This window comes from Podarcis melisellensis (genome assembly GCF_964234715.1).
Source record: "Podarcis melisellensis genome assembly, chromosome: 3".
In the NCBI taxonomy this organism is placed as follows: domain Eukaryota; kingdom Metazoa; phylum Chordata; class Lepidosauria; order Squamata; family Lacertidae; genus Podarcis; species Podarcis melisellensis.
The window spans coordinates 60,342,587-60,354,648 of NC_138530.1; positions in this window are offsets into that span (position 1 = coordinate 60,342,587).

Below are 12,062 nucleotides of genomic sequence, written 5' to 3' on the forward strand. Positions count from 1 at the left end.
AGGAAGTTGGGTATGTTTTAGCATGGAAAAGATGAGAATGCGCAGATCTTCAAATATCTAAAAGGCTATCACATGGAAGAGGGGAAAAGCTTGCTTTCTCCTGCTCCAAAGGGTTGGACCCGAACCAATGGCTTCAAGTTACAAGAAAGGAGATTCCAACTAAACATCAAGAAGAACTTTCTCACAGTAAGAGCTGTCCAACGGTGGAATGGACTCCATTGGAAGATGGTGGATTTTTCTTCATTGGAGGTTTCTGAGCAGAAGTTGGATGACCATGTGTCATAGATGCTTTAGTTGAGATTCCTGCATTGGAGGGCATTGGACTAGATGATCCTCAGAGTCCCTTCCAACTCTATGATTCTATGATTCTATGAATATGAATACATCAACCCAGAGTGTTCCCACGACACAGCTGCCTGGTATTCTTATGTGGCATGATCAGCAGTTGTCAACAATTCTGCTTCAATGTGAACTGAAGTGCATGGATATGCTTTTTTAAAAACAATACTTACCTGTCATATGTTTAAACCAGACCCTAGTTTAATCTATGTTCTTAAAAGTACTCTACAAATCACTGCTCACTAGACGTTAGAATAAATAAATGAAGTTAAATAAGCTGTTGTAAAAATATTAATACAAAAGTCTATTTCAATGAGAACTGGTTCTCTGTTGTTTCTTTGTGTCATGTTAATAGGTGTTTAAACTGAGAATGTTAAATGAAATGAATTCAAGTGAAAAATCTAGCTATTTGAACATCTCATTAAACAACATCTTGAAGATGCTTTTTCATCTGAATAACAGACAGAACTTACATTGTACCAAAATAGAAATACAGCACCTAAAGCTACTGTTGCCCATACCTTCTGATTTATCAATCTTTTCTATAGCTCTGTTTATGTGGAAATTACACTTTTTAAAAAGCTCTGGATAAGGACTGTTGCTGGGAGAGGTGAAGGTCAAGAAGGAGCCAGACAGTGGCTCCTTCTCAAAGAGAAATAGATGTCCTGCTTCTGAACTTTTTATTCATGTGAATGTTGCCAGAGTAGAATCTGCTCCACATCTTCCCAGCATATTAACTTAACAAGACAGTGTGAGCTGTGGGTCAGGAAAGGCCCTAGTTCAAATTTCACCTCAACAACAAACTCTTAATCAGCAGATAAGATGTGCAATCCCTGTGGTGTCCATAGAAACAGAACCTTGCAGAACACCTTTCCCCATATGAGATCTGATCATCTCCTATGTCCAGCAATCCAAAAGATGGCTATTAGACAAGAGCCTTTTCAGGAGTGGCCCTCCTGTCTATAGAAGCTCTCCTGCAGTTGACCTGGACGTATTTTTGGTGTCATGCAAAATTCTTCTTCTCCCAGGCATGTGAAGGTATTTCAGGGGTGCCTGAGTTTATGTTGGAGAGTGAGTAGAGGGATTGGTTTTATAATTTGGCAGCTTCTCATCTGTATTGTATCAGTTTTAAACATCGTACTGGTGTTGGGAGAAATTTTCACTAAAATGCTGGTGCATTTTCATGAAGACTTTGTTTTTTAAAAAAGCATTGCAAGCTGAAGTGGAAATGTGCACAACTGAGTTTATGATTGGAAAAATGAGACTGACAGAAGCTGAAAGTGACAGATTTGCCCACCCCTACACAGGACCAGAAATCCTCTTCTACACTGGGAATGAAGAACCAATACCAACTGTAATGACATGCTTAGCCGTATAGCCTCTGACCACAATACAGCTGCCTCCTTTCTTTCTAGGTCATCACTTACTAGTACTGGCACACAGGCAGCTTTATGAAATGGAAGCAAACAGTGTGAGAAGGGCAAATTGGTCAAGGGAGTTAAAGTTCATTTTAGTTAACCTTATGTAATGTGTTGTCCATTGAATACAAAATATTGGATTTGGATGTGGGCAATTCAGGCTCAGATTCCAAATCAGTCACAGCTTCACAGGGTAGGAAAATGACTGACACACACACACACACACACACACACACACACACACATATATATATATATAACATTTTTAACAGATCTATCAGGGAAGAAAACCCTGAAAAACTCTGGTACAGCAATCTCCTTCTAATACATGCCTTCGTATGTGACCATAGATCTGATAATTTAAAACAATGCAATGTGAGAATCAGCTCTTGAACTAACCTAGCTGTGCAACTGTAGCAGACTGAATATTTTAGAGGGAAAGCATTTTGATGTTGTAGCCTCTTGATTAACCAGAAAGAATAGTTCTAAGAAAGGCAATCTTTTATTAAAGCCTTCAATTTGTGATAGTTATGAACTGTTGTTTTCCACGCCAGACTATCTGTTCTAGACAAGATATATATGAGAGGATTATTTTCAAAAGGGTGTTTAAAAAGAGAGTGTGTGTCTTTCATTATTGAGACTACTAGTATTTTTGTATTCAGGCAGAACAATACAGGAGTGGTTATAACTGATTTATGAATATTAAAAATAGAGGCACATGGATGTTGGGACAGATACATTTTGATTTTCTGTACTTCCAAATCAAGAAATGCAGCAACTTTTTTAAAACGTCACATACTTACATTGCTATATTTTTTATCATTAAGGAACTGGAATTCATATGACAGATAACCCAAGATTCCACTGACCTTGGCAGCATTCTAGAGCAATCAGTCAAGAGATAAGCATGCAATGTTCTTGAACAATTGCCTTAGGCACTGAGCATACTTTCTTCAATAGTAGGCTAAAGCATGTTTTTGTTCCTTCCCTTATTTTGAACATGGACTTTTTCTAGCTTAGTGGAAAATGTCATGCTTTATGTTCTACTTAAAAAAAACCAAACTGATCTCCAAGCATTTAATAATATTCTGCAAAGGTGGCATCTCTACTCCTGTTTTAGCTGGTTGTATCTTTTAAAACATGTGGAGAATCTGTGGACCTCCATATGTTGCTGGTCTACAAGTCCCATCAACCCTGACCATGAACCAAGCTAAATGGGACTGATGGGAACTGGAGTCTAAGAACATCTGAAGGGCTTCATGTTCCCTCACTCCTGTTGCAAAAGCTATAAAAAGGGTGATTCCCCATGTTTCCTACTTCTCCCATGATACTCAGGAAAGGTCAAACAATTTGTCCATCTAGCCTGGTGTGCTGAGTAGCAGCAGGGTATTTGGCAGAGCTGTTTCCCATCCCCTGCTATCTGATCCCCTGCTATCTTTAAATTGGACATAATTTGGGGTTTCAATGAGGGACCTTCTACATGCAAAGCTACAGTCCCTACCATAGGGCGGGGCTTCAAGGGTTGACTCAAAAAGTTTCACATCACCAGGAGCCCTTTTCTTTCCACGAGAAGTAATTCATGTGTTCAGCTGCTAACATCTAGTGGTTAGACATCTAGGGCAAAATGCAACAGAGCACTAAGGCAATCATTCTGTCAGTGCTTGGCTCAACAAAACATTTCCCCCCTCTCCTCCTGCTGCATGCCCTCTAAATTTATTCGAGGGTTTCCCCAACCCTCTGGAGCAGATTTGGTGAGGGCATGAATAGGCATGGGGACAGGGAGGAAGTCCCATTGCACAGGGAGAAATCCTTGCACTGGCAGGATGCATTAGAATCCTGCTCATAATAATGTAGACACATGTGTCAACCTACCCCATAGTCATTTCTATTTTTGTCCACATGAATGCACATTACTTCTAGTAAAGTCACTGGAGCCTGTGTATGCAACACACACAAGTAAAGTTATGTTCCCTAAAATTCATGGCATACTTATGAAGGACATGCATATGAAACAAACATTGTTAGAGGGTGTTACAGATTAAGCCAGTATGTTCAAAGACAGCACAAAATTTGGAATGAAGATGAAGCAGACATTTGTCATTTTATCATTTCACTCACTACATCATACTTACCTCTTCGTTAAAGTGTGGAGGACTCTAGCTCAAGTCATCACACTTGTCCACATTTGCTGGGCGGGCTGATTTTTCCTGCCTTGATGTAAACACCAAAGGGTCCCAAAACTCTGTTCAGAGTGTCAAAGGGAAACAAAGTTTGCTTGTTTGCTAAGAGGATCCCCTCAGGATTATGTAAATGGCACACATGTAATTGCACTGACTTATGTATCATATCAAGCACGACTAGATCCCTATCCATGAAGTCTAATGTGTAGGGCGATCAAGCATAGAAGGAGTGGGACTGTGACACTGATCCCACCCCAGATGTCATGTGACAAGGCTAGACACCTTTGATGAGTTTATTTATTACTTCCATAATTTATATACTACTTAGCACACTGGTGGCCAAACTCGGCCCTCCAGATGTTTTGGGACTACAATTCCCACCAACCCTGACCACTGGTCCTGTTAGCTAGGGATCATGGGAGTTGTAGTAACAAAACATCTGGAGGGCTCAGTTTGGCCACGACTGACTTAGCACCTTAGTTTCTAAGTCAACAAACCTTGACTTCCCAATCAATGGTTTGTTTGAGAGAAACAAACCAGCAGCTCTGTTTTGCACATAATAAAAATTCAGCCTGTATTATATAAGCTATTATTCCCCACTTCCCTTATTTTCATGGAAAAGAAATAATATATCACCCTTTCGTTCGGATAAGGTCACATTCACGTCTATTGATTGATCCAACAAAACTTGCATTTTGAACATTACTCTTTATAGTCATTACTTGCTCAGAACTGAAATATCACTATTCAAAATCCAGTATTTTTTGAACACACAATGGGTGGTTTTTTAAAAATGAAATGTGTAGCAGACATGAACAGGCACAATCCTGACCTTAGGAAACATCCCACTGGGTTGTCTTCAATAGGAGTCAACACTAATTTACTCATTAAATTACTTCTGTAATTATTAACACAGCATTCCTTTGACATACATTGCTTCTAAGCAGCTAAATAGTGCACAAAAACCTTGCCCAGAGTCTTTCATTCATATTATACCCAATTATCAAAACAATGTGAGAGCCAACCATAGTGCAATAGTGCAGTGGCAGCAACTAGCCCACTAAAATATCATATAAATTGGCCCTTATATTGGGATATTAGATCAGCACTGCAAATCAGATAATTAGCACAATAATTCTCACGATAAAGTGCTGACAAAAGCAATATCTAGGTGCTTCCCATAACATATTCCAATGGTGACTCCAATAGCCCCATGGAAGGGGATGCACTGGTGTGACAATCTTCTACACTGTAGTACCAATCCATGTGCCTAGTCTCTTAAACATAGAACTAGTGTGCTAGTTTTGTCATGCCGAAGTAGTTTCTAAGCAGCAACCCAGTTAAGCATACAGAATATATACTTGTTCCTTTAACCTTTCCCCATATAATATGGCTTAGGCCCAGGCTATCTAAAGGACCATATTCTCCCATTATGAACCTGCCTGTGCTCTGAGATCTTCAAGCCAGTCCCACCACCCTCACAGGGACATTGGGTAGGGACGCAGGACAGGGCCTTCTGGGTGGCTTTGGAGCTCCCTTCCTAGAGAAACTAGCCTGCCTCCCTCATTGTTGTCACTCTGCCATCAGAGGAAGACTGTTTTATTCTGGCAGGCTTTGGAGAACTGACTACTAACAAGGGCATTTAATAGTTCTGTGCTGTTTTCACTATCTGCATCTTAATAAATTTGTTTCTACATTATCTTAATTCTATTATAGTTTAATTACTTTTTAACTACATGTTTTTAGCTATCTGTGTTTTATCCATATTTGCTTTAATTTTTCTGAGCTCCCTTGAGTCCTGGTTCTGGAGAAAAGGTGGGACAACAACAACAAAACCACAGCTTGCCTTCAGGAACTTGATTCCTCCGAGCTTTCTTTTATCAACAATTTAAGTATTTATTGATCATGGTCATAAAATATATTCCCCACTGAGGCCAATAGGACACTCAAGGACTTGTTCACATCAACATTAGCAATGGGCAGCAAGGTAAAGTGTCTCATTAACATCTCATTACATCCCTGCTGCTGCAATAGATTGTGTAACTGGAGAAGCTATAGTTTAATTTCATAATTGCTTCTAAGGGAAAAAATAACTTTCACTCAAACGTGGAATTGTTTGCTATGGAGCAAATTGACCCACAGCAAGTTATACTTACATACTTCATCTTCAGAAGCAAGAGTGATATGAGACTAACAAAATATTTTGCCCTTAGTTGGTAAATCAGATATTGTCAACGTTTGTACAAATGAGGAGTGTCTTCTTCTAACAGTGTTTACCGAGAGGTGCTAGTCTGCATTGTGCTCTAGCAATTATTATTATTATTATTATTATTATTATTATTATTATTATTATTAATTGAATTTATATACTGCCCTATACCCAGGGGTCTCAGGGCAATCAACCTGCAAAATAATTTTAATAGGAATATAATGCAAAAAAAATTTGAATCTATATATATTAAGGCAGCAATCTTCAACATATTCACCCCAAATAAGCACTCTCCTTCAATGGGATTACTTTATATGTAAAACTTTATAGGACTACTTTATAGGTAAACAATGGGTTATATCAAGGAACTAAAAATGCAATAATTTCTTAATATATAATAAAAACATAAGAGGTATGTCACGCTGCAGCTTGCTTGACCACAGAGAGGGGCTGCTGTAAACTACAGTGTGACGACAGTCTTGGGAGAGCTGCTGGGCCATCTCAGCTACAATGGAGGACAGAAGCAGGCAGCCCAGGCAACCCATGAAAGAACAGTCAGGGTAGTTCTTCAGCAATCATCCTGCTCTGCTGCAGCCACCATGACTACATGTCTCACTGATGGTGTTGTTTCAAATTTCCCCCACAAGGAGAACAGTTGCTGAGGAGCCACCCCAGCCTGTTCACCAGGCCACCCACCACTACCTTCCTCTTTCTTACTGGAGAAGGGAGTGAGGTGGTTTCTTCACAGCTCGTCCGGGCTTCTGCCACCTGCCTCCTCCTCTCAAAAGGTTCAAAGAGAGTCAGGTGTTCCTCTACAGGCTGCATGGGCCTCCCACTTCCTCCTGGGAAAAGGTCTAGGTTCAGCAGGAGGGAAGCCTCATCATGCCTTTCCAGTCTTTCCCTCATCCAGGTAACAGCACTCTGTTAATGGAAACTCTCCTGTTCTCTGCCTCAGCCAGCAGCTTTGGAATCTGTACCAATAGCAGCAGGAGAAAAAGGAGAAGATCTAATGGGTTACTGTGGGGGAGAGATAAACAGAGAGTGAGGAGGTGGGAATCAGGAGGGGAGTACAGTATGTGGGATTGGTGAGTAAAGTGAGCAGGGGCACAGCACCTAGTAAATATTATATTAATTTCAAAAGTAACATTACATTTTCTGCATAGTAAACCCAACTCTTTTCCCTTCCACCCATTCATGATGAAAAATACAATCACCTTTTGTATGGCAGGAAACTAAATCAAATATTTCAAAGTCAGAAACCCTCTAGTCACTCAGAAAAGATGGTATTATCTTTTCCCCCCTTTTGTCCTTCATAAAGAATATGTTCCTTGTGAGACTTTTTCCCCTCCTCTGAAAGACACACATACCGCACACAAAACTCTAGGAGCAAAAGGGGAAGATAAGAGCTCAGAATGAAGCAAGATAGAATATTAGCATTAGGAGATAACTACAGTGAAAGCATTTATTCCCACTGCATGGGGATATTCAGGTGATCAGACAAGAATTTTGCCCATGAATGCAGACCCAATGCAGCACAAGAAATTAAAATGGACACACTCCTATTAACTATAGCTTCCCACTTCATCCAGTTGTTTTCATAGCCTACTTTGTTCCAGAGTTTGGTAACCATAGTTTACTGGGTGCTGATGAAACTGGAAACTATAGGCAATAAAAAGCTTCCTGGCTTAATCTTGGTTCATGTGAAGAGAGAAAAGGGGTTTGAAGAAAAAACAACAGTTGAGTAAGGTGAGATATAATCACTTAAACCAGCTCAATGTCTTTATTTTATGCAATACAAGGCATTTTAATAATTTTACTTGCTCTGTGTTGTAGTTTGTTTCAAACATTTGTACCCTGCTCTGATGGTGCTCTGATGGAAGGGGGGCATGAAAGTGTATGTTTGGAAATCAACCCACTGTATAAACATAAATTACATTAATTGCTCTGCCCACATTTGTCTTTGGCTCCATCCACCACTGTGGTTCACAGAAAGTTGCCCAGAAGTAAATGAAGGTCTTGAGCTGAAAAAAAATCCTGCCCCCCAGTTGCTCTAATTCATTCCTATAGGGCAAATTAAAATGGATGACAGTGTTGCACCGTGACATAACCCCATCTACTACCCATCAGACTGAGTGGCCTGTCCCTGAGTGGCAGGTACCCCACAAGGAATATACTGTAAAATGTGTCTGAGCACAGAGAGGTCCTTGAGATACAGAATATCTTCACACACTTCTTACTGGACTAACTGAAATGTGGTCTCTGCCTGCCTCCAAGATATATGTCAAGAAATCTGTTCACTTCCACAGAACTCAACATGCAACATCTTTGGGAAACTACAAGAAAAAAATGTATTTATTTTACAGGAGCAAAGTCAAATTTGGAGATTTTCACCTTTGTTTTGCATTGTAAAGGCTTCCTAAACCCTGATCTATGATGGACTCCTTAACTGTATAATCCTATCTGCTTAGAAATCATATCACATTGGGTTCAATGGAGCTTATTCTTAGATAAGTTGGTATAGAACTGGACATCCTTCCCTAGCAAATTCATGCCACTGCTGGCATACTGTAAACAGTAGCATAGGCAGTGCAAGACTGAAGAAGATGCCAGCCTGTGGGCAGAACTGATTTGAGGGTCTCCCCAGGACATTACAGTAACTTCCCATCCCACAGACACAAGCAGAGAGGTCATCTGATGGGAAAACAGTCTTTAATCACTCACTTTCTACCCCAAACAAGTATTCTGAACAGCCTGGCCATATCATGAGTCAGGCCAGGTGTGCAAGATGTTGAATTGCTGCCTGTCCTGCAGGTCAGAGCAGCTTTTTGGTGTCTTCATGAGAAATTCAACAACTGAGCCTTTTCCCAGCAGGAAAAAAGATTCCCATTGGGAATTCCTGCCTGCAGTGTATTAATAAAAGGCAAGAGGAGCCTTGCTTAAAAGCGGGTGCTCCCCCTCTACTTCAAACGCGGGCGGAGAATTATCGTAAGAAGGGGCACACAGCAATCGAGGCTGTGAATGCAAACTATATTCAGGATTCGTGAATTTGGCAAATGAGGACCAAAACACACACACTTTGCATATATTACATGTGTGCCTGAATCGGATTAACGACCTGTTCTTCCCTGCTCCACACACACTCCAGTAAATCATGGGGAACTTTTCTTTTCCCCGCCCCCCTTTTTGCCCAGAAACAAGCCCTGTGCAGGAAGGAGAAGTGAGCAGCTTTTCTCTTTTTGCTTACAGACCATTTGGCCTGCCACCCCTTCCTCAAGCAAGCGCTCTTCGACTGCGGTCGCCTGCAGACTCGACGTGTCCTACGTGTCCTCTGCACAGCGGTGCTTTCCTCCTGCCATTAGCAAGGATGCTGATTGCCGCCGCCGCTGCTGCTGCTGCTGCTGCTGCAACCGCGAACATCTGCTACTGTTACACAACGAGTCAACAAGGGAGCGAGCAAAGGGCGGGTGGCAATTGCATTGCCGCCCAGGAGCAGTTGCTCACAGTTCTTGCTGATATCTTTCTCGGCAGAGAGAGAGAGAGAGAGCTAGTTTAAATAAAAAGGAAAGCGCCCCCCAAAATGTAACATGGGGCAAATCCCACCCTACTCACATATAGGACAGGGAGCCTTCTAGTGAAGGCAAGAAAAGCAGCAGGAGGAATGGGAGGCCTCGAGGGATTATGGGAAGAGCATAGCAGTGGCCACTTTCACACTCAGGGTAAAGGAGCTGTGCAGTTGGGGAAGGGAGGCTAATGGGGGTAAAAACCTCAGTTTTTCTGAGGGAAGGAAACAGTGTATAGGAACTCTTGGCAGAGCTGCAGTTGAAAGAGGGAGAGATTAGCTGCAGGTTTTTAAGGGTATGCAGTGCCAGTAGTCATAGGTATATCAGTACTCTAATCTGAAATGTTAAATTGTGTTTTTAGTGTTATTATTGAAAAAATGATTAAATAAATTAAAGTTAAAAAGGGTATGCAGTGCCGGATTTACATATAAGCTAAACAAGCTATAGTTTAGGGCCCCACTCTCTTGCCCCCCCCCCCAAAAAGGGGGAAACTGGATGTGCATTTCCAAAATATAATACTTCTTCTTAATTGTATTTCAATTCAAAAATTACTTTGATAAAATACATGTTTTGTTATGTGCAAATGGCTTTAGATACCTATTAGGTCCATAAATTACCATATAGCATATATTCAACACACAAAAACAGTGACAATTTGTTGTTGACAAAGGACAGCTGGACATATAAAGGGCCCCTTTACCTTCAGTAGCTTAGGGCTTCATCTAACCTAAATCCCACCCTGGGTATAGGAAAGGCATTTCTGCCCAAAAGAACTATCATTTCTTATTAGATAAGAATTCTCAGACCATTTTAATGCTTGAACCTTAAGGGGAAGCAGCAGCTCTTCCTATTTAACGTGACATGGGATGTTGTAGCATCAAAACATAGCATCTCGTTTGGCCCTAATCCAAGGTGTATTTTAGAAACATTCAGTGCCAATCTTCACTTTGCCGATCAGGATCATTTTTTTTTTAAGTGCCTGTTAATTTGAAACAAATGCAAAGTTAAAAAAAACCATTGGGGTTCCCTAGCAAAATAGTCCAACTGAATTCAGTAGGACTCGAAGTAGGAGTACAGGGGTACCTCGGGTTAAGTACTTAATTCGTTCCGGAGGTCCGTTCTTAACCTGAAGCACCACTTTAGCTAATGGGGCCTCCCACTGCTGCTGCGCCACCAGAGCACGATTTCTGTTCTCATCCTGGAGCAAAGTTCTTAACCGTGGTACTATTTCTGTGTTAGCGGAGTCTGTAACCTGAAGTGTATGTAACCTGAAGCGTATGTAACCTGAGGTACCACTGTATCTGCCTACATGAAAATCAAGCACCGTTGAAAAACGTTTGCAGTATCTAGGGGAAAGATGTAGGAAAGTATGGTGGATAAAGGAGAGAAAGAAATTGCTATATAAACTGATGCGCTTAAATGCCATGTATTTGTCATACTGCAAGAACCTGCCATATACTAAGTTGGCCCTTCTTGCTACTGTTGATGGCTTTTTAAATTTTACACATCTTGATGGTGGTATCACATTGTTTTTATTGTGTGTTTCCAAGATACAGTATATTCATATTCCTAAGTCACCACTATTTTTTAGTATTGGGAAGCTACATTAGTGTACAATCTTAAATAAATAAATGGCATTTAATTGTTGGTTTTCAGCCCACCTCTTTAGCCATAAGACCAAGTTTTCATTCTTTCTTACATCCTAATCCTAAATAACATAAACCTGTTGATTTTTAGCAATAATTTAAATATGCCTTCATGAGAACTCATTCACATAAACAGTGTGATAATTCTAGGGATTTGCATTTAAATTTAAAAGAAGTGTTTCCCTCGTTATATACTCAGAAAACTATACTCTTGCTTTAAAAAAACATTTGTGTCACCAAGAGAAGCATCTTTTGTGTTACTTTTTAATTTTAATTTTATTGAAGGGATTTCAGTAGAGTGGTATGCCAAACAAAACAATTACAACAATGCAGCTACAGTGATAAATCTTAACTATGAAGTAAGCAAGGATTCCAGTCATGCCCATCCTTCCCTACTCAATTTCCCATTCCTTTTTCTTCCTACCAGTTATTCAAACAGAAGGGGGGGGGGATGTAAAAAAAGAAGAGAGATGAGAAAGGGAATGAGGAAATTTAAAAAGGGTGAAATTAATTAACTTACTTGTCAAGTTTGCCTGAATAAAATCTTGTTAAAGTTCAGAAATGTTAGCCTGTTACCTGTTGCAAAAATATTAACCTATTTACTTTAATTATGTAGTTGAATGTTCTCAGTAAACATTCTAGCGTTAAAAGAGATGAATGGCAATTCTTAAATAATTGGGTAAGCTTTCTTATTAAAGACAAACTGTCCA